We start from the raw sequence: 25880 nt of genomic DNA on the forward strand, positions 1-25880 counted from the left end.
TAATGCTAATCTGGAGCTTTTACTTTATAATTTGTCTTAAAAATTTATTTAATTTTCTCCATCAGCTATCTAATACTAAAGTTTTTTTGGTTATTGTTACTATTTTCATAATTTATGTTCAATGTTATAACACAAACCACGAATTTAAGTTTTTAAGAGTCCTATGTCCTCCCGAACCTATTGTTGACTGTGTACTGTGTATTGCTAAGGTAGCAAAAACTAGATAAAAAGTCCTTCTCTTTTAAACATTCATTACAAATTTTTAAACTAGTTTCTTATTGATTTCAAAAATACACAATTTCAAAAAATATTTTATTTACTTTGTTTTTGTAATCATAAAACGTACGCAATATTGTTTTACTATTTAAGGTAATTTTTTGAATTAGTTTGTCTACTGTATTGCAAACTAATTTAACCATATTCAAGTACATTGAAATCTCTAAAAATTAGACTTTTGAGAATAGGTCGTCAGGCGACTTAAGTTAATTCGTTATACGTTAGATACGTGTAAATAAATACAGTTAGGGTGGCTCCAAGTAAGATGTTTTAATTAAATCTAAGACTTCACGATAAATAGCTGGCGTAGCCGGGTAGCACGGACGGCACTAATTGCTAGTATATTTAATCCGGTAAAATACTGAGGACCCTGATTTCCATAAGCTTCAATTGTTTGTACCTATGTACCTGGTTGTGATTTACTTCCAAGCGTTCTGTTTGTTTACTTTTCGTCACTGAAAGCTGAATAGACAAGTTGAAACTTTAATTTATATCGAGAAAATTAGTACTATGAAACACATATCATCTTAATGGAGCTTTGATCTATCTAATACTAAAGAATTTGTCCCCAAGAATAGCCTCGTTTCTACCGCATACTATTGAATATTATATGTTTATAAGAGATTTCTACCTATTTACTGATTCATCGCGATATTTTTAGAACAATAAAGCTCATAGACTTAATATATTTGACTAAAGATCAGGTAATAAAGGATCTTATGTATTCTATCAGTCAGAAGGGATAAAGGGGCGTTCATTAAAAACAAACTATAGCCACTATATGTAACAAACTTGGCTAGAATATTTTTCAATCATGTTAAAAATTACTTAATATCTCAGTAAAAGAAAAGACTATATACGTTACGCAAAGCGGGCTGCGGACACCTGGTGACTAATATACAGTGGCGGGTGCTGGAGCCAACGATTTTGTATGCAGCGAGTGCATGGGCGCCGGCGGCTAGGAAGCTGCTGGTCCGCAGGCAGTTGGGCGCGGTCCAGCGGGGCTTCGCGCAGAAGATCACGAGGACCCACAGGACCGCGTCCCTGCACTCGGCCCTTATACTTGCCGGGTTGCTTCCCCTGGACCTTCGGGTCCAAGAAGCAGCCCGCTTATTTGAAATAAGAAAGGGTCATTCCCGGCAGGTGGTAAAGGACCGAGACCTGGAGGTACCGGTCAGCTACCTGAGACTACCACACCCGTCTGGTCAAGTTGGTGTGGAGTTCTCCTGTCTGGGGGAAAGTGCGGAGGAAGTCCGACTTGCCACCGCGGCTGCCGATCTGGTAATTTATACCGACGGCAGCCGCATAGAGGATAAGGTGGGTGCGGCGTTCTGCGTCAAGCGGGGCGCCGTAGTCATACACAAAGAAACTCAAGTTGGGCAACTTCTGCACCGTATACCAGGCAGAGCTGCTGGCTCTAGCTGAGGCAACAGGGTACGCGGCCGGCGAGTCGGCGCAAGTCTGCGCCGTACTGAGCGACTCGCGGTCCGCTCTCGAAACTGTCGCAAGATCGGACACCCTCCATCCCTTAGCGTTAAGAGTGAAGGAGAATGTAATGAAAGCGAGAGAAAAAGGGAAGGATGTAAGGTTGTTCTGGGTGAAAGCGCACGCGGGGATGGAGGGGAACGAGAGGGCGGACCAGCTGGCCAAGGAAGCGGCCCTGAAGAGTAAAAGACGACCAGAGTACGAGAGATGCCCTGTTTCATTCGTCAAGCGGCAACTGAGACTGGAGTCGCTCGACGAATGGAACAGGAGGTATGTGGAAGGAACGACGGCTTCGGTAACGAGGATGTTTTTCCCGGACGCCGTCTCAGCCTACCGCGTGCTCCGCAGCATCGAGGTGGACACGGTCTCGGCCCAGCTCTTCACGGGGCACGGGGGGTTCTCTGAGTACCTTCATAGGTTTAAGCTCAAGGAGGACCCCTCGTGCTTCTGTGAACCGGGCGTGGACCAGACCGTGATCCACCTTGTGGCCCGGTGTCCCGCATTCGGGGGACTCCGGTTCGGCTTCGAGTGCCGGTCTGGGGTTCAAATCAGGGAGGAGACAATACCCTCCCTGATTGGTGGCGAAAACAAAACGACATTTATATCCCTATGCAGAGAAATCGCCAAAAAAGCGATTGAAAGAAACAAAACAAACAATTTATAAAAAAGATAAAACAAAATAAAAGGCTAAGAGAACAAATATGTGATAATTATAGTATAAGTTACAATGATAAGAAAATGTTAATCAAAATTACAAATTAAATGTCAAAAGAAAAAAAGGGAAGAATGTCAGACGAATAGAGCGAACGAGAAAGAAAGTAGAAATGTAGCACGAAAGACAGACAAGACCGAAAGAATATGTGATGAACGACAGAAGAGTATGAAAATAAAAATAACTGTGAAAAAATAAATTGAAAAATAAGTCCCTGTCCCACCTAAGATAGGGGAACGAGAGGCCCCCAATAGCGGGGGTCATAAAAAAAAAAAAAAAATATACAGTGGCGGTATTTTATGTGGTAATCGAAAAAGTTTAAAAACTTTGATTAGTGTACGTAAATTTTTGATAAGGTGATCAAAACATTTATTTTTTAACGATTTTCGTCTACAAAAATTATACCGTATTCTCGTCCGTAACAAAAAATTGTTAGAGAATTATGAAACAAGTGTAGACAAAAAATAAATGCCCATACTGAATAAAATAAATTCCCAGAAATTGCAATAAAATTAATGATCCGAAAGAGAAACGTAGCGCGAACATACTTGAAGCCCTCTGTAGTGAGCGTGGGGAGCCTTTTAACTCTTTTCCTACTCAACATTGTTACCTCCACAAACGACGCAATCGTGAGTGGCATATAAAATGCATTTTTCTTTAAAATGAAATACTCATATTATATTTTTCCTGGATATGATTTAATTATTCTCTGATATACCAAACAAAATAAATAATCTATATAACTCATAGCGTGATATATAGGTATAATATACACATATACAGTATACATTCGAAAACCACCAATTAAAAAAATTTGCTTTTATTTTAACAAAAATGAAAAGTTTACACATACCATATTATATTTACTACCTTGATAAATAACCGTATTCATGGAAGTTCTTTTTAAATGTGTGGTTTCAACCAATTTTCACCACAACAGAGATTGCTCTATAAATAAAAATTCTTGTCTAGTACTAATCAAAAAATATAACTCTACAAATATTCGAGAACTGTTCTTTGTTCCGTTGCAACCTTTTATACAAACATAAGTTATTCTATTACATTGTTTTCGTTTGTGCTTTTGTGGTCTACTGTACCTCATTTTATTAAATCTACGTTTTGTGCCTTAGTCTGATATGCCTTGTTTGCAACAATATTCTTTTTGATATAATTTCCATTAAGTTTCATTTTTATGTTATTTTAAAAAAATAATTATGGCACAACTACAAAACACTCAATGGCAATAGTTTTTATTTAAAATATATTTTTTTGCAATGTTTTAATTATTATCGCTCCCTTGTATTTTTAATAAATGAAAATTATGTTAATAATTATTTTGAATTTTAAATTGACTTTAATTTTAAATAATAATGATACATATTTTTAATGTAACAAAATTTGATGTATTTAATATGTATAGCAAGAGAAATGATATTTTATCAAATGTATGAATGTGATATTAAATCTGTCTAGTCAAATTCATATTAATATAAAAGCGTCGTGCTGATGTGACTGAAAAGCTTTTCCCGAGGAAGGTACATTTTTTATTTAACCAACCTCAATGACACTAAGCTTAATTCTTTGCCGTTGCTCAACGTGCCACCTTCTATTACAGTATGTAACTGTTAACAAATTGCAAAAAGTTTTTATATACGTGCCCTATTTATATTATTATATTTCAAAAGGCGAACACCTGCAATACTAATGTTATATAAATAATTTTTAAATACTACACTAACTGTAGAAAAGGGGTGGTCATCTGATAAAAGCCGATATGTCCTTTTGCTATTTAAATCATATGTAGCGATGCCATTGTTTGTGTTGCGTAAGTATCTTAAAACGCGACACCTTATCGTGACGCGATGTACCTATCGTTGCGTAGACCGCACTCTTATATAATTCATCTTATTTAATAAACACGAAATACTCGTGTATGTAATATAGCATTTAATATTACTCTATGTAACACATTTTTATTGTTATATATGCCGTGGTCTTCGGTGATAGTGACAACATTTCATTAACACATCAGCCGATAAACGCCCACTGCAAGAAGCTAAAAGTCTAAAAGTTACCACTATGACCCGTGACCTTACCTATGTCGACGGTGTCACGCTTTTTACAATGACATTAATGAATATAATATAGCTTGTCGAAGGGACTATTTCGAAAAATTATAAATCATTTTAAATTGATTCTTAATTTCACTTTTAGCATTCTAAAAACTTTTAGTGTCACCGTAAGGAGCTTGTTTATTTAGATGACTTCGCGATAAACGGGCCCGATGCTAACAAGGATATTTACTTTTATGCATTACTTACGTTATTAAAATTTACTACTTACTAATTTAGACATGAATATTTTGTTGCATACAAATCATTTTCACTTCAATATACCCATTGATCGGACCATCATACCCTCTATTGAAGCGTAAATAAAAAAGTGACAAAATGGTCCTAATATTCATTAAGTAATTATCTCGCCAAGAATATTGTAAAGCAACTCACATCATTCTTACGCAACTCCCCGATTACCTTGACTTCAGATAGATCGATGGTAACGATGCATCTCAAATAAAAAATAATTGTTTTTACGCATGGCTTGTGTATCCCTTCGATAGAGTCCAGCAAAAGGGATCCATCACCGGTAAGTCGGTCACTATCAAAACTTTAAAAAAATACTTACTAAGATAAGAAATTGATTAAAGCTTTTAAAATATTTGAAAATGTTGCTGTTTTCCAAATCGATGAAAGGATTTTAGCAACTAAATCTAGCAAAGTCCAACCCTAAATACGCAGAGTCAGACGAGATGTACAGGTCGTTGTGGTTAGCCACATCGTCTAGGCGCTCGTGAGGATATCTGCACGAGAGAGTGTAACAGATTTACGTTGCAGGTAGTGTACTCCAACATATTAGGCCGAGGAAAAAGTCTTTCCGCAAATAGTGTGCATAAATTGGTAATAAAATGTCTTAGGTTTTAGTTATGATGTCCTCAAAAAAGTTACATTTAAAATAAGAAACACGTTAGCAAAATTTTTGGTACGAGTCATTTTCCATTTTTATTTTCTGTGAAAATCAGTGAATCTATTGTAGTAATTCCATGCGTTTTAAAATTAATTTAAATATTGAAATTTTCATTCAAAAAAAACTAAATTGTAACGTAAGCCGCGAAAAAATTGTTGCGGTTATGGACTATAATGCAGTTTCAGCATGTGTAACGCAAAGATGCGTTAAGCGTTTTCAATTCAGGAATTAATTTAATATCAAAGATACTAGTCGCTATGCTCGCTCAGTTAAGGCCGAAATTGACGACATTTTGAAGTGGATCAAGATCAGCATATAGCTGAAAAATTGAAGATTGATCACAAAAAAGTTTTGTCTCATTTAAAAACGATTCGTGTCGATAGGGTAGCAAACCGCTTCATTGAATCAATTCTAATGAACCTTGTACTGATTTATGAATTTTTTTTAAGACAATCATCGTTTCCGATCTCTACTGCAAACAACTGATGAGTTTAACGCCCAGAATTAATTGCTAGAAGGGTTTTGGTTATCCGTGGTGGTATTTTTTCATGATAGCGCGACATCAAAGCGCAAACATCTTTAATCCCAAAGCAAAAATTTCAAGAGTTTTGCCGGGCGGTAATAATATATACATAGATGGTATAAACTTCTACCTATTTAGGTCTGCTGAGGATTCTTTAGGCTGTTTTAGGATAACATCAAGAGAGGAATGCCAACACTAGTTGTCACGTTTTTTAATGTGAAGTTTCAAAATCTATATAACAACGATATCATGTGACAACCTACAAGACACCAAAATGTCAGCGAGCAAAATGTTACCTATATACCATAGTTAAATGTAAGTAAAAAAAAGAAGTCTCTAATTTTCAAATAAACTATGAAATAACTTTTCCTCTGGCCTGTTATGCAAGTTAACATATACATGGTAGGTGAGAAATCAGGCCAGTTGGCGAGGCTAGCTATTCAAAGTTTCCCGCACCAATTATTAAAATTTTCAAAATTGTTTTCTAAAATTGCCATACTTGTCGTTCATAACGGTATGTATATACATATTCATGTTGTTCAAGTACATTTAAAGTTGGTATTTTTTTAAAGAAGCGGAATATTAACAATGGCAATACAAACTTCATTGCAGAAAAATAAGACCTTATGCACACTGTGTGAATTTATAACTCTTATAAACTTGATATTTCTTCAAGTGAAGAACTTTTGTTAGCTAGATAGTTATAAAGTTTTCTTGAACTTTTTGCGTAACACATGCTTTTATGTGTGTATAATTTTTATATGTATATTATTTAAGCTTTAAGATATATATTTCATTTTATGAATTAATACCCTAATAAATATCTTATTTTGAGGGGCTGTTTTTGGTCATTTTTCATTAAATTGCTAAAAGTATATTGGAGAAACAAAATTCAACTATACTAGATATTTACACAGGTATTTATGATTTCAATAAAAAAATGTATTTAAAAATTATTCTGCGACAAGCAGTTGGCTAGTTCTGATATAACGGTACTTAATGTAGTCAAAATGTCAATAAACAACTAACCAGGTAACACCAAAGATTAGTGATGTGGTACACGGGTAAAAAAATCCTGCGACTCTCTCATCGCGCGTTCATTAATCTGATAAATTAAAAGTTTTGTCTGTTTTGACGAGTAATCTCTCTAACTCGATTTTAAATTGAAAATAGTAAGTCTTATCATTATAATAGTATGAACTTTCTGCTATTTCGAAAAGACGATGAATGTGTCTACAAAGCCTGTTAAATTTGCGTATCTTGAAAGTTTCATAGTGAGAGAAACACTCCGGTTATACGTTAACGGTTCATTGGTTCTATCTTGTGCATAAAATTCGAATACTTCTTTTGTATACCTCTAATTTACTTATAACAATTCACAAAAACCAAAGAAAGGTAAAAGGAAGTAAAATTTGTAAAACATAACAATAAAATAGGTACAATGATTGAAAAAAAAATTCTTTTGTACTCCTGATTTGGTATAGAATTTTACCAGATTTTTAAATGTACTGTTCCTTAATCTAAATTAAAATTTGTTAACGAAATTAATCTTTTACAGATAGCTCTGCTCAAGAATTTCTTTTAATGCTATTTAATTCATCGCCTTTAATTTGTATTTTTAATTTGATTTCATAATAACTACTTAAGTGTAATTTAGTAGTTAAGGAAAGTAATGTGCCCCAGGTTTAAGGCCTAACAGGCTTATACATTGTATGAATTACATATATTGCGTCACCACTCAACGTAACGAAATTAATTAAAATATATACACTGCTGTAATGTTATGAGTAAGGCACATTGGTTTATACTATATTAAAATAACTCTTGACTAAATTGAGCAACTTCGTATAAATTCATGTATTTACAAAACGGTTAAGTGTTAAAATTAAAAAGAATTTGATACCTACAACAGTTGAAGTACCTTTTTTATCGTAAAAAGGAAATTTTAGTCAAAAAACTAAATCGAGATATCTCTATTAGTGTAATATTATATGGAGGTTTCATATATAATTTGACTTTAAATGAAATGGGTGATCTAATGATACATCAACAAATAGATGACTATATAAAATGAAACTGATTAACCATTTACAGCTGCAAAATATTCATCTATAAATCATTTGTTTCAATATCGTTTCAAAGGTAAACACAAATACTGAAATAATATTACGTAGACGCAATTATATAACCAATTATTCTGTTCATTGAGACTCTTAATTAAATTAAATCGTTTTCGTTGGATTGTTAATTGAAATGCGGTGATAACGAGACAGTTTGTTTCTGTCTTGTTATTTTAATTTTAATTAACGATAATGGATTTATGAGAGAAATCCCTCAGATATTTATAAATAGTTTTCTAGTAAAAATGAAACAACAGTACTATAATTATAATATATATTAATTATACTACGCTTACTCCTCCAGTATGCACCTCCAGCACGTGTTAGATACACTTTAGTAAGGAAAATCATTCATACAGAAAAAATAACGAAATGATTGTATTAACATACTTGAATAATGCATACCTAAGTTGCCGTTGACTGTCATCAAAAAAGAAGAAAGAAATCAAACAGAAGAAACTTAGAAATTTTGTTCTTATTTTTGTCTTTATCTCAAATATTCCACTATTTTTGGGTAGTATAATATTTTTAAACTTTTCAATGAAAGTAAAACCATATACCAATTATTTTCAAAATTCTTCGCAATTTTTTTAAATTGTATATGCTCTATTATAAGTTTTCTCTTCCTGTCTTACTGAAATTTGGATGCGAATTTAAATTATTAAAACACGGGAAGATAGCTTTAGGTTAATAGTAACAGCTCAAGAGTCTTCTCATAATCATTACAATTTAATCAATGGGACTTCCCCGGTCATTATTATTATTTACTATTATTATATTTATTCGTCTTACCCGCCAGTCCTGAACAGAAGCCCAGAAGGTTCGTTTCCGACCATCAGGATTTGCGCTACGATAGTTTCCCTCTGCGGACCGCCACCATGGACTTCAGGAATCAAAATCCCCTCTGGTACATTACATATACGCGAACTCCCGGGTCTACTCGGTTCCCTATCATGTAGGAATCGACCGTCATACGAACCCCGTTTAGGACACAATCACTAGTGTGCTTTAATTATCAAGTGGCAAATCGCTCCAGAGGAGGCCTTCGCCGCCACCCCAGTGTATGTGAGTGGCCCAACAGGCGCCTTAGGTAGGAGCTTGAGCGCACTTGCTTCCATCTGATCTCAGGAGATCTCGTCATGCACCACCACTGTCTCGCGCTGTAGGGCCTTAACCTCCGCTGTAAGCAGGCTGATTCCCACAGGAGACGTGATTAGACGGGCCAGGTGCTTGAATAGCCTGATCAAATCCATCTCCATTTGAAGCTCTTTGACGATATTATGCTCTTTGTGGATTGAGGCTAATCAATTTTAAGTTTTTTTTTCTAAAACTTTTTACAATAATATCCCTTTTCGTATCACCGACTTCTCTGTGCTCTTTCCTGCTATTGTTTGCAAGTACAGTTTTAGAGTTTTTATGTCAAAACTTATGTATAAACACTTTATGCAGGCAGTAAGAACCCTCTGTGATTGCTACCACCTCAACAATTCGCCAATTTGTATATATAAAATCTCAAAATTTCCAAAAAAAAAATTGGCTTCGTTTAGTCTATTTTCATGTTCAAAACCTTCTGCTTTCAAATAAGTCAGCAAACCATTACATGTTAAAAAATAAGATTCTAGACTTGTTGGCAGAATAATATGTATATTATAAAGTATAGTTTATATATCTGTCAGTATATTTTATGTACATATTACATCCACCTCATTAAGCGTGTGTTTATAAATTACTACATATATAATTATAATAAATTATTATAAAAGGAATTTAAATAAGTATAACATTTATATAAATAGCATATGTTCATATGACTAATTAACTTTTGTATTAATGTAACATTTGAGCACCTGCCTGCTAGTTATCCCCGCACACCTTGTGTTAACTGATAGAGAATCCAAAGATTGTAAAAAGAGTGAATAAATAAATAAACAATTTATGTAATTTAAATACAATGTATATAATAATTTACAAATATTATTGTGTATCATTCACTGAGCCGGCCGTCTCGTTGCGTTAATACAACAAAATCAAAAATAGCTAGTAGATATAAAAATTCAAGTTGAAATACAGGTTGTTACTCAAACAAACAAAGACAAAATGCTTGCATAAGTTGACTTACCGCATAATCAATATTATATAGTTTTAACACGTATTTTAAAAACCTATAAACAATAATGTTCTAGAACAGTTATAATTTCAAATAATGTAAGAATGTCGGACAAATGTTTGCGTTACGTGGCAATACTCGATCCACCAAGAGTAAGTCTCAACCCACAATAGTCACTACGACAACAAATGTAAACCATATAATCTTCGTCGCGACGTCGATACGTGTCAACAAACAGTAGAGCATTTAGTGCACCATTGGTAGTAAAATTCCTAAGCGCTTGTAGTGTGTATCATTTTAAAACGTAAGAAGATAAACGCACGCACATTAATCGCAGTATTTTTGTATTTATCAACCTCCGTAAAGCTTTTTATCATTATAAGCAAGACATACTACTTCTGTTACAAAGCTCCACGCACTTTACTAGAAAAAATCAGGATTAAAAAGACCCGTAGACGCACGAATATAACCAAAATAGTTCAGCGAATTTTCAATTTGTGGTGACATTGAGCAGGTCACAACTTGCAGATCGGATGGCTGCTGGTCATAAATATTTGAAATGAACACCATAGATCAGCTAGCGTATCGTAGAATACCAAGCTTCAATGAGGACAGACGACCTTGTTAAGGTCAAAATGATGGACAATAAATACAAATAAATATATAAAGCAGTTTTAAAATGGAAATCGAGTTTTAAGCCAACATCAAAATTATCAAATGAAAATTCTTGTCTAGACATTTAAGGTATAAAACTTTATAATAGTTCATTATTTGTAGAAATAGAGAATAGCACTGCCCTTAAAATATTCAAGTAAAAAAATCAGTTTCTCGTTAGATGTATATTATTAATTTACTTTGAATAAATATTAACATTACAAACGTGAGTTAACTTTGACATATGTTGACTACACTCTTAACTCTTTAAAATGAAGAATTTCACGTGTACAAAAATTTTAACGTCAAAATAGTTAAATACTAAATACATGTTCGTTAAACTTTGTTTTACGCTATTAAGAACGATATCTGGTTATGACTAATTGTTACAAAATTATAACAGAAATAAGAAATTATGTGAAACTATTTTATTTATGAATATGCTTCTTATAACAAACGCTTAATTGCATCTTTTACTTTCAATCACATAATAGTAAAATAAATACCATCATGATAAAAAACGTATTATTATTAAATGTAAGTATATTCTTAGAAGAAAATTATTTTTTCTTCTATTTGAAATTTTCTTAAAACAAAATTTTGGTGTTTGACCAAAATTCTTTGCGTTTTTGTTTTTAAATAGAAATAATTTAAGAAGTAGTCTATAACATTATAGCAACACGTCAATTAAAAATACAAATGTAACTAGAATAATGGAAAACTAGAATACAATATGGCATTTTATATGCAAAATCTTTCAAATTTCAAAGAGTTGATCTCGTTTCCGACGGTCACATTTACTAGGCACATTTATACACTCGACTAATTAGTTCCTCGGCTAATTAGTTCCATAAATTTTGAAGAGAATTTTAATGATTCAGTAATAGGTTTTAAAATGAAACTTTTTCATTAATAATTTTATTAAATACATTGGTTAAATATAAAGAGTTAATACCGATCGATTCAAATACTCTTCATCGATTTTATATAAATTATACTTTGCAAAAGGATTATTTAACCCAAAAAAATATTGCGAAAACAAACTATATTACATCAGCATTACCTATATTGAAATATACTATTTCACAATGATACTATTTTTGTTTCATCTTACAATGGTATAATAATTCGAAGAAACCTGGTAACGACATTGCATGACGTCAATCGCCTTTTAGACGTATTTCTTCCAGCAAATTTTTATCTTTACTCGTATTTATAGGTGCTTCACCGTTCTCAGAGTATTTTTTCAGTTTATATTAAATTAATCATTGAGTTAAATAGGCACTAGTAGAAGATTGTGTTATTAATAATAATAAAACTATTTATTTGATAAGTTTAAGCTGCGTTACAAATGACGTTAGTAAATTAGTGTGTTATATATTTCTTTGTTCTTTGCTTAAGTTTTTTCTTTTTAAAATCACCAACCTGCTGTCTTACTAATGTTTCTTTTCCTTTATGGAATTAAGCTCACAAAAAGTAGCGCTGAAGAGTAAAAAATAATAAAAAATAAATTATATATTAATAAAGGCAGTTATTCACATATGCCATGACATGCTGTCGTTATAGAAACATTGCATTATTGTTAGTGTTTCTCTCACACAGTAAATAATAAGTTAAAGAAAATAGAGGCAGAAAATATTCCCCAACAATATAGAAGAGATACGTGCTTCCGTATGAAAGTAGCGATTGTTGGGCAAATCGAATTTACGTTGAACAAGTGCAGAGTACAGCGCCAGCAAGCGGGCTTTACTATATAGTATGTGGATTTGTATTATATTTATACAGTAACGTAGATTACTAGGGATTGAGCGCCTTGATAAGTTTAACCGCTAACAACTGCTATAACACGCTGAATATTTTGTAGGTAAAATATCTTCAATAACTAAACTAAGTGCGTTATCATCATTATTATTTGAGCTGTAAGACGACCATTGCTGAACATAGGTCTCCCTCACAGATTTCCAAAAAAATCGGTCACAAGAGGGCCGCATCCAGTACCTTCCGATGGCCTTGACGAAGTCATCTTTTCTCTATAGAAGTAGACGACTTACAGTGCGCTTACTCTAGCCGAGCGCGTTAAGGAACGTAATTAAAAAATAAATTACCGCACTGCTCAACTTTACATTGTATGCTTGAATAGTTTTTCGAGAAAGAAATTTAAAACTCATAAACCTATACATAATATTATTATTATATAAGAACAATTATAAATAACAACTTCATAGTTCACGGTGTTATTTTGTATAGTTATCAAAATATTTAATTGCTTAAATAATATAATAGTAAATAAATAAATAAAAGTTTAAAAAAATCGATTAAACAAAAGCCTTCATTTTATTTAAATAAGAACAGTCTACAGGCATAAACTGACGAATAATAAAAAAATTGATTTCCGTATAAAGATTAACACTGTTTTCTCTACAAATAATATTCAAATTAATAAAACAAATTGTAAAATTAAAGAAATGGTCCAGATTTACTAAAAAAAATAATTCTATGAATAGAATTTCCAATTAAAAGGAGTTGCTTTCATTTCTAAGAATTCACTGCGATAGAATATTAAGATCAGAGCAAGTCAAGTTTATTTTTATCTTGGTTAAATCTTTTGACAAGGAGTAGTTAGTAATATTAAAGGTTCTTATCATAACATTATCGTTATGAAGACATTTAGACGATCGATTTCAGGAAAGAAATTCATAACAACTGGATAGTTGTTATGAATACATTTTGTACTTAATTTTACTTTTTTATTTATTTAATTATTTACTTTTGTGCACTACCCTCTCAAGGATGGGAAGGAAAGCGTAGCGATGAACTAATATTTTCAATTTCAATTTCTTTAAACTACATGAAGTCAAAAACCCTGTTTGTGTTTTGTATGTATCCAAACCAAGATTAAAAATTAAAATAACGTTCTTGAGTATTGTTATTTTTAATAATGAACTACAATATCTATTAGCACTCTGATAAAATACAGTGTCAGTATTACCTTACATTCACGCGTAATCCAATTTGATTAAATAATGAAACATTGCACTATAGCTTAGATGCATGCATGTGTAAGAGAGTACTTCAGTCTTATAAATTTAGTACCATGTTATTCTACAACGTAATAGTCGTACGGAAGCCGTTTCGATTAATCCTATTGGAAATATCTACACGATATCTTCAGACATGTTGAAACTGGTGTTCCATTATCGAATAGAAACCGTGTCATGCTAATTTAATTTTTACGTTTATTTTATTGGTAGCTCGAAACAGACTAGCTATGAATAAATAAATTCTTCGTGAGATGGTATGCGGTTGAAGTAGGATCGAAAGGTATAACAGCGAAATCTCTCAGCGAATTTAGGCCTGACAAAATCGAACATCAGCTCATTTCTGAGTTTCCATAAGAAGCGTCACTATAATCATCTAAAATTTAATTTGGCTGAGTGTGGTGGTGAATACGAGGCAAGGAGGCCTTCTTAAACCTACTACGCACGTAATCTAGTGCACAGTACCCCTGCCCCTCTTCCTAAAACAAGTTCGACCCGGCACCCACATAGTCAATCCATGGATTTTCTTGATACATATTATTTTATTTGAAAATCATACCTTATCGTATGTTTAATTAATTACCGTTTTTAACGAAATGCTTGTAAAAAAAAATATTTAAATTTCAAATATAACAGAAATTTTTAACGAAATAGGTATAAATAAAACCATAAAGGTACAACTTCAATTTTCAAAAAAGTATTAATATGTGAACAAATAATAACAGGGACATACAGCGAAGAGAAAAAAAAAGAAAAAGTTTTGAAACTTGTATATTAAATTAAGTTTCAATCGTGTAATGTTAATTTTAACACATATCTTTTGAAAGTCCTTAAAAGCGCGACAGTTGTAAACGCGTACTGTAGCTACGGTCCGTTTGTGTTAAAAAATTACTGATATTTTATTATACGCTTACCAAACAGTGATGATTCACTGATATTTGAGTAGCACTACTGTAACAGGTACGATATCACTAGCCACCAGGCGAATGCCATGCCAACGCAAGTTTGTCAACGCTCTTCCGGAGAATATCCGACGGCATATTAGAACAAAGAATAAGGCTCTGAGACTTTATAATAGATACAGGACTGACGAAAACAAACTCCGTCTCCACAACTTACAAAGGCTGGTCAAAGAACAGCTGGCGGAATATAGAAACAAAGAGTGGGATGCGCTGCTTAGAGACCTCGAGCCTTCCAAAGTTGCCTTCTGGCAACTGGCTCGGTCTATCAAAGCAGACAAAGTTCCCCCCACCCCTCCCCTCTAACGCGACACTCACAACTCCCTTGCCTTCGATGACATCGACAAGGTTGAATGTTTGGCTGACAGAATGGCGAAATAATGTACTCCCTCAACCACTCCAGTGAACCCACGACATCGACGCGCGGTAAAAAACGAGGTCCGAAGCCGGTTAGTATATCCTCCCTCCGGACCAAACATCCCTCCCATAACCTCCGACGAGGTGACTGACCTAATTAAGGGCCCCCGCCCCTTCAGGGCAGGCGTCTCCTAGGGCTCTTGCCTATCCCCGCTGCTTTTCTCGCTATACACCAGCGATATACCCATCGACCCGAAGATCAACCTAGCCCTGTTCGCGGACGACACTGCGCTCTTCGCCACGGTTAAACACGCAGCCACCCTAATACGCCACCTCTAACGCGCAACCAATCTACTAGGCGAATGGTTGCGCAAGTGGCGCATAGACGTGAACCCTGACAAAAGTCAGACAATCGTCTTCAAACTATCCCGTCAACCTAGATGTAGACTCGGTCAAAACCTGTTATATGCCTCTACGGTCGTCCTATCCCCTGGACGAAAACCGTTAAATACCTAGGTGTCACGTTTGACACTAAGCTTCTTTCTATTTCACAGGCACACTAGCCTAGTCGCCCTCCTCAGCCCATCAAGTAAGTTGTCCCTCAGACATAAACTTCTTCTCTATAAAACCTGTGTAAGACCCGTGTTCGCTTACGCAAGCGTAGTTTTCGCCCGCGCCCCGGCGCACATACTACAACCCTTACAGACGTTACAGAACCGCTTCACCCGGCTCTCAACCGACGCCAGGTGGTTTCAACGTAACATCGACCTCCACAGTGACCTCCTACTTGAAACAGTCTGAGAGTTCTTCCAGGCATGCTCAAAGGCATACTTCGCGAAATCCTCTTCCCACCCCAACCACCTCATAGCGAACTCCTCTCGCTACTCTCCCGGCACTTCCTTCAGAAATCTCGTAAGGCGTCCTAAAGACGTCCTTACAGGTCCTGTCGCAGGGTTCCCACAATCCACTCACTACACACCGCACGCTTCAGACACTCACTACACTGCAAGCGATAACTCACCAACTACAGCAACCACTCCACTGGCGATCGCTCACCGCACGAAAATCACGTGCGATGCTCTAAAATCATTCACCACACTTCCTACCATACATTACGTAAACTGCGTCGGCCTCCCGACGCTGCTGCCGCGAACAGCGTAGGCGATCCGAAGTAGGATCAGTATCCTTCCTTAGATTGCCGAGTGGTCCACGCTGCGCTCCACACTTAACTCCTCATTTAGTACACTATCAGTAACACTGACTAGACAGACTTCGCGCTGGGTTTATGTCCTCGAGAGCTGGCTGGGTGAGCCCCGCTGCTACTATCTCGCGGCCAGTACCTATGTGACTTCGTGTTGGTCATGGTGTTTAAAACATGCCATTCTCACTAATATTACACATAAGTCAGATGACATGAAATAAATTCGAAATCGTTTCAGACCACGGCTGGATGGTCGAGCTTAATGACCCGGTGCTTAGTCCTGCTCAAAGGACCATTCTTGCTTATGGAACAGGGTGTCGAAAAGAGGCTTGACAACCATTTCAAGAATGGTATCTTGATACACTTGTGTAAATATGCGTCTGTAACTCCTTAATAGCTAAACCCCCACGAAAATTACGTAAAAGATTTTTTCTGACACAACGTTCGCCTATTATACCTGGTATACAAATACTCGACTAATTCCGCATGAAGAGTCTCAAATATTGAGTTTAGTTCCATGCCAGCTTTGTGTTCTCCTTATCACCTCACTCCATTTGTAATACCACAAATTTATTTAACATCGATTTACCTGAAAAAGACGAGAAAATACCTTTTATTCTATTTCAAATAAGAATGAGAAATTCTATATTAAAATGTAACATTATCTTTTTTCTTGTAAAATATTTATGGCCAGATTAAATATAATACAAAAATGTCATTTAGTATTGTTTCAAGCTCTTATTATTTATCTTTATGATTATACTTTAAAGATTACTCTCAAATATCTTCCTTAGTCGGTTATGATTTACCTTTTTTTAGACTTGTTAAATAAAACATCTGCAACCTTAATACACTGCAGATTTTTTTGCCTCTGTAGGTATTTTGAATTTTAACTTTCGTTTTAGACGTTTAATTAACGTATTGCTCGAGGCTGTCATTTACCTTTCGTTGTGCAAAGAAATCTGTTCCTCTCTTTGTACATAAAAGAATGTTGTGATAGTAAACAGTATTTTCTTTAAGATATGGAACAATATATTTGCAGAATGGCACGTGTATTTCATAACAAATTTTGTTTGATGAATAAAACATTAGACCTTGATACTATACGTTCACTTTTTTATGTTATCATAATTAAAATATCTAAAAGCGATGTCTGTTAGTTTAAGGGTCTGTTAGTTTAAGGTTTTATTTGAAGTCAATAAGATTGATTTTTTCATTAATAATAATATATCCTAAGTAGCTAGAATTTTTAAGAAAATAGTGAATTCATGTATAATGTAAGGCAACGTTTAAATAATATGAATTATCGAGTAATAGTATATACAAATACTTTTTACATGTTACACATAATAAGTATCCATTAAGCTCTTACGTTCGATGCCGTTCTAACAATTTACATGTAAATACGCAAAGACGACTATTTACTTTTTTGCTCCTGAATTGAAGTTTTTCACTTTATAGCAGTGTAAAATCGATCAGTAAGACTTTTTCTATTTTTTCCCATGTCCACACGTGTGAGTTCCCAGCATATTGCACTCAAAGATACCAGAAGTGTTAAATAAAAAATGTAAACGCTGGTATTCAATGTTTTTTATAAAATGTATTACATTTTAAACCTTGCAGAAACTTTTCCCAACGAGTATATATATTAAGCAAGGATCAATGCTTGAAATTGAAAAATATTTGAAATTGGGAACGGAAAATAAAAGATAATTCCATGTGCTAAATAGCGGTCAAGTCTTCTCTACTGACACGATAGCATGTACACGCTTGGGAGGAGAGCCTTCGTTGCAATTAACAGTCGAAAATTGAATTTACATAACAAGTACTGAAGTAAAACGTTTGTGTGCAAAATATTCACTGAGTTTTAGTACATATTAAATAAAAATTTATAAAACAAAATAGAACTATTTTTATCCATTTATTCTTGAATCAATATTCTGCTATTGATCCAAGTTTCAATAATTTATTACTTTAATTACATTGCTACGTTTGGCTTTTTATTTATTATTCTTTGTTTAAAAGTAAATGTTTATCAATTTGGAGCAAACTGATTGAACAAATTGGTTCTACGAGTAAAAGGCAGTTAAAACAAAGATTTGTCTCATAAAATGGACTTACTGGATAATTTTCAGTACAGAAGCTGCGTACCTAATTTAAATTAAGTTACTTAATATAAAAACATGTAAATTCCCAAAATAAACAATCGATAATACTTATTCAAGTCGACAAGTACTAGACACAATAATTGTTGTACGATGGTTAAAATTTAATCTCCGTTTATTTTCCTTGTTTCTACTAAACATCTAGAAAAATTACACGAGGCGTGTATTTCAATTTATACCTCTGAAGTAAATAAAATAACAAATATAAACAAACGAAATAACCTCTCAATTAAATCCACCTTTGATTAATCAAAGGTCATGGAAGTCGTAGGTTGCGTTTCAAAACAATAACCTCATTTCTACCCTTTTTTTATTCAGAATACTGTTTACGCTACAGCTTATTTAAGGTTTCTATTATGTTGAATTATATTTTAATCCATATAAATAATCATTGCACTACTTTTGAACTATTACTCTGTAATAATCGTTAATCATTTAATAAGGATAAGTAGTTATGCAGAGCTTCTATTTTCAATAAAATTCTCCGCGTGTTAGAAATAATAAACATTTTATTTGTTGCTTATATTTGCCAGTTTTGTATACGAAATGTAAATTACCGAGCACCTTATTATCCAACGTGGTAAGCTCATTTGGCTCAGTGTCGCTTTGTTGCTCCACAAATAAAAATATATTCTTGAATGAAATTCCTCATACACCTTATTATGTCGCCGTTCTCTATGTAAAAATAGGGGGAATATTTTTCTTTTTCCTCTTTAATTAAAAAAGACAAGTAAGTGGCATTCTTTTTAAGTAAATTAATGCATAAACCGACTATATCCCGAACATAACAAACAGTAGAACCAATTAGAGAAAATAAAACAAAATGAATCTTAAAATGTTACATGATGTAAAACCAAAATTATGTAATTTCTACAAATCTTGACAACAGATATAGAACAACTATGTATATACATATTATTATTAAATAATTTTCAAATTGATTGCTAGAATTTTATTCAAATGCAATTACAAAATATACTTCATACACTAAAAGTTCAATTTGGATTAGCGACAGTTCAATTTAGCTTAGAGAAGATCGACGAGGTATAGGCAGAGAGTTCATTGTATACAAATACTAAATCAAATTTAAAACTTGAGCAGATTATAAAAAAGTGTGAATAATGTACATGTTATCATACTTCAAAAATGTCAATCCTTTTTATATTTCATCGACGACGTTAATTTGAAATGATAGCAGCTAGTCTTTGACACGCTTTTGATCTCGTACAGTAGTATGTGAATATAAAGGGTACAATATAATATGGCATTTATGATTTATCCATGTCACCAATACCCTTACATCTTTTTGACTATGTAATTAACAATAAACACTATACATAGAAATCTTAAAGACAATAAACTAACATTTCTAATATTGTACACTTTTTACTCTTTACAGAAAATTTACATTTGATAATGAATTAAAAAAAGGAAAGAGTAATTCTATGTACATATTTCATTAGAGAGTAAAATCTATATTTTTGTTATATTAACCGATCATTAAACATAACTGAAGTCGTTTCATAATATTAGTCAATTATTCAAATAATTTTCGCGGTCTTCGGTTCTTAAGGAGTTTTGGACACAGTTTTAAAGTCGGATTGAGTGGTAAGTTTTGAGTACTTAAGAACTTTCTACTTTTTCTTATTTCAAAGTAAGAAGTAAGATTTATTTTAAAAACATTAAGCTTTCATTACCTATATTTTTTCCTATTCAAATATTTATTTCTCTTTTAACTTGGTACTGTTGTTAACTTGCAAATGGCTGGTTAAATATTGTATTGATATTTATTAATATAATTTGTAATAAATTTTTAAATTAATTCCTGGCCTATTTCTATAAGAAAAGGACATCGGAATTATTTCTGCCTTTAACTATATATGTTATGTTTAATAAACAATTTTTCATTTTAGACAAGTTGCTAATAACTTTAAATAATATTTATAGTATATAAATAATAAATAATAATAAATGTAGTAAATAATCTCTATAGTTACATAAATTAAGCCAAAATATTACAAATTTTATCAAAACAGTTTCACCTACAAAGTATCATAATGCATAAATCTGTATAGTTTATACTATAGTTTCGTTTTTTTCTTTTTAGATTGGAGAAAAAGTCTTTTCGTGAATAATATTTAAAAACTTGTTATATATGGTGTTAACTCTAAACTTACCACACCGGATCAAATGATCAAAAATTCTTATTTTTTGCGTTTGTAATCGAAATAGTCAATATACTGTTTTGTTTTATTATAGCAAATGTAATTTTTATTTCTTTCCTAACAACCATATTTCATATATCCAAGCAGAAAACATAAAGTGGGTCATTTGACACGTTATGGTAGAAATAGATGCCTAGTTATTGTTAGTATACTTAGTGTTAATGATATTAGAAAGATTATTTTAAAAATTTAAGAAAATGTTGGCAAAATTTTGTAACGTGAAATTTTTAATTTGTTTTTGTTTCTGTTACAGTGATTATATCTAATGCAGAAATTCGAAACGATAACAAAATTTTACTACAACAAAGAAGAAATTATAAGGGAAAACGCGAAACAGTATTGTGTTATTTATAGAGCTAATGCAGTCAGTTGGAGTTGCTCAAAGTTGGTTTTTAGTCCGAGAATTTGGATTTCGAAGATATGCCTTGCTCTAGTGGCCCAGTTACGGCTAAGTGAACACTTCCAAAAAAATATTAAAATTGGCATATCAAAACATACAACGTGTCTGATAAATTGAAAATTGACCACAATACAGTTTTGACCTTTGATGTTTGGGGGCTATTCTGTTATAACGAACTCTTATAACTTATGATGAAAAGTGGATCACCTACAACAAGGATGTACGAAAAAGTCTATGGTCGAAGATCAGCCAAGATTTACAGATTTTAGTAAAATCGAGGTAATTTGCAATAAGATAATAATATGTTTATATTGGAACTGGAAGGGCGTTGTTTATTATGAACGTTTATCGCCAAGAGTAACCATTGTTACGTCTGCCCACAACTGACTAAATTAAAAGAAAAAGTTAGGAGTCAATGACCGGAATTAATCATTACAAGAGGTATGATCTTACATCATGATAACGCTTACACACATTTTAAACCCCAAAAAAAAATTTGAAAGTTTGACAGGGTGATGTTAATCCCTCCGCTATATAGCTTTTTTATTGCACTTTTCAGGTATTTTCAGAATTTTATAGACATTGTCATATTAATACCAAGAGAGGATTACCGAATCTATTTGTAAGCCTTCCTTATAAGGGTTTGTATTATATTTATATATTACCATATTTATTTCACATTTTAGTCTATATTTCATGTTTTTTCTCTTTTATGACGCTTAATAACATTGTTATATATTAATATACTTATTATATCTTATTTGTTTTTACTAGGCCCAATAACTATTACAAAATGTGTTTGACATTAATTTCGTTATTATAATTTGTATTAGTAAATAAATAAATGTTAGCCGATAGTAAGTTAAGTATAGGGATATTACTTCAAGTTACTTTGGTGAAAGTAGGCATTTTACTGTAGTATATAAAGATTTCGCCGAGTTATTTTTTGTGCGTTGATGTACGAGTATATCATCGAAGCTGCAATGTATCAAGATCACTATGATAATAAAATAAGGTCGAGCGTGGTATAGATTATACATATTAAAAAATACAATATAATATTTTAAAGTTACAAATGCAGTTGCGGTGAGAAAATGTCATGAATTCATTACCATGATATACAACTTTTTACCCCTGGATTTTTGCCAACAAGAGAAACAGTTTATATGGGATTAACATTTTTTTCTGCTATTTAAAAATTGCTATATTAAGAATATTCTGTGAATCGTTTAAATCTTTAACTTTAATATAACCACGTGACTGAATTTTTCATTATTTTAATATAGGATATGTCATTTAAATTTAGAAAATCCAGGCGGTCTGCGGAAACGTATTTCCGTCTCTACCTGATTTCCATTATCAAGATATTTAATATGTTAGATATTTTCAATCTTTCATACGATATAATTTTATGTAATTTATTGTCGTATGTCATGACTGACATCCATTATTCTTGCTTTCGTTAATTTAAAATACTTGGCGCTATCTGAAAACAAAGTCATGAGGACTCAGCTCTAAGATTTAACACGCCAATTATATGAACCACAACATCAATGTCATGTTTGAGAATTGCTTCTACAAATGGTTTTCAAAATGATAATTAGACACATTACAGATAAAATACTAATTTGAAAGGCACGCGATAAATAATATGTAAAAACAACTTAAGGCAATTAGACTAAGAGGCAGAAGTTCAAAATACCTATAATGAAATGTTTGGTCCGCCATAGTAAAACCATTACTTGACTTATATTAAAAGAGCTTTAATCAGTCTAGGGATTCCTCATCATCTGCCGGTTTTTCTTCAATAACTGTGATCTTGATTCGTGTTTTGTTCAACGCATACAATAAGCAAAGCATCATGATATAGTCTTGCGATGACTGAGATGAAGGTGAGAGCGTTGCAAGCGAGAAAAATGTTTCTAGTATATGTTAATGAAGACCTATCGAAATGGGCAAGAGAAGTCTAGGTTCAATTAAACATGTAAAAATAGTAAGTTTGAATTATTATTAACAGACACATAACTCTATATGACACCATACAAGTGGTCATCGGTTGATAACAAGTCATCGTGACATCACTCAATGGAAGCTAGTTCCTCAAAAATGCAAGATGGATTTGACACTTATTCAAGTCTGTCAAACTTTTGGGACGTTTATTACTATGTAAGACATTATAATAATAACAATAGTTTATGTTTTATACGTAAATTGCGTGAGGTTTTTGTTTACTTCAATTCTCTGAAAAATGTGACTAAATATTATACATTAATTTAACTAGATTATTCATCATTAATAAAAGAGAATGATACAAGGACCTGAAAAAGAAATATTGGTTTTTGAAAAAAAATCTTGCATAATGTAGTACTCAAATACTTAATTTTTCTTAACTTATTTTTGGAATTGCTTTAAAGTAAAATATTTTATGCTCTTAGTAGTTTATAACGATTACGACGTAATAACCCATGAATGCGTATTTAAATTTTATTAATCCATCTTTAAACCGTTAACAGGTCAAACTTATAAAATTATTTTTATTTGGCTAATTTAACGGAACCTAGTGCCACGTCAAAAAAGGTGTAAAAAGATGTACATTTAACCAGTCTGCCTTAGAGGGCCTGCTTCTTACTTCATACTTACTTCTTTTTTCCTTTAATAAAATAAAGATCAGTTTGAACACTCCGCGCTTTATTAATTTTTTTATTAAAGAAAACTATAAATGAGCGTGTAGAAATATAGGCTTCTTATCTACTAAATCGTTACCTACTTTTTAATGAAAGTAATAGTTTAGTTTAAATATTTTAAAATTTAATTTTCTATTGAATTGGAAAACTATGCAGGTTTCCTAAATATTTAATTTATTAACAAGAACAACCTTAATAATATCATAAATCTAAGCCTCCCGTGAAACAATAAGTTAATCAAATCACTAGCAAAAGCTTAAATGTTTTACCGTTCAGACACGTACAACTGTATCATCTAGTTTGAACGTAATCCTCCGCTCTGAAACATTTCGCGTAAAAAGGCTTTGGCGAGACGTCCTGTTTCCAATGGTTTTACACGCGTAAAGCGTTCGAAAACGGGATTGAAAACGATACGTACGGGATATTTCTACACTTATGCAGACGTATATATCATGCCGGCCAGTTTATGAATTTCGTGTGAGTTTAAATATATTTGCGCAAAGTTTATACATTTTTTTTTTTGTGGAGAATACGAAAATATAAATCACACGATGCTAAATTTAATTAAAGAAATATCTAAAATACCAAGAACAGTAAATCATAGAACAGAAGATATATTTCGTTATTAACACATCCAATGTGGAACTAAGCTGGCATGGCTACTATCAAGGATAGTTAGAAGACTTGATCTAACGCAGTAACAGGATGTTCGCTGTTAATTTCATGGTACGTGAGCTACCTGAATGGAGTCTGCGATAAAATTATTAACTGCTGTTTCAAATGTTAATGTTAAATTGTAATCTTATAACTTGAAACCGAAATATAAATAGCTACACTCCAAATATATCAAGTTTGTTAAAAAGAGGTGAAGCACAAGCGATTGAAATTTTTTTGACCAAAATATTTATAGATTTGTAATGTGCATTCTCATGTGCCTTATTTATACATAAAGAAGTACCTTCTATTTCACTTTGTCTATCCATTGGTATTTTTATTTTTCTATAACTTACCCTAAAATTTACGTTGATTATACTAACTATAACTGTGAACTAATGCCTCAATATATTTTTAGCTGCATAGTTGTTCCAATAATTGTTATATGTTTAAATTATATTTGATTTTCCACTCTTGTTTTATATTTCAAATGTACGACTATGCAGGTGGAACTTACAAGTAGCAAAATTTTTTAATTTATAAAAAAATATTTGCAACGTAAAACTAAATAATATTAGCTCAGCAAGCTGTTTCTTTATTATTTATGTGACGTATAAAATATACAAAATTTACATTAAACGAAATTTCACAAAAGGTCCTCTATGAAATTTTAAGAATTTTCGCAGGCGCTGATATTATCTACGTACGTCATTGTATTTTCAAATCCCTTCTTTGGAATTTTGCTGGTATAGGGCACTGTGAAAGATCAAAAAGAAAATATATTAACTTTATAAATTACATACAAGAGAGTAATTTTTAATATTATTTTGGTAAGAACGTTGTCATTTATTTATTTATTTAAAATAATTTTATTATAAGTTACATATAACTGTTTAGTTTTCTTTTTCTTTTGAAACTTGATTTCTCACTTCTGGGCTCATTGGCAAGTTCACAGTCGCCCAAAGAGAGATGTACTATGCACGGGATTTCTCTACGAGATCCAATTCGGACTAAGGAAATCCATAGATGAACGTAAGTAACCCATATAGCCAAGCAAATTAACATGTTGAAGTGACAATGGGCACACCACATAGCGTGCAGAAATGATGGCCGCTGGCCTTAAGTTACTGGTGGGGAGGCCACGGACTGGTAAGCGCTCACAAGGTTCACAGATGATTTTCTTAAGGTAGTTAGAAAATATTGGTTGCGGGCCCCCTTCCAACTGGTCTTACCATAAATCTATAGAAGAGGCCTATTTCTAGCAGCAGACGTCTTACGGATGATTTGGTTTGCTAC

This window comes from Battus philenor, unplaced genomic scaffold, assembly GCF_028537555.1.
Source record: "Battus philenor isolate CCGP_79_NKW_IND1 unplaced genomic scaffold, ilBatPhil1.0.hap1 SCAF_10, whole genome shotgun sequence".
NCBI classification, from domain to species: Eukaryota; Metazoa; Arthropoda; class Insecta; order Lepidoptera; family Papilionidae; genus Battus; species Battus philenor.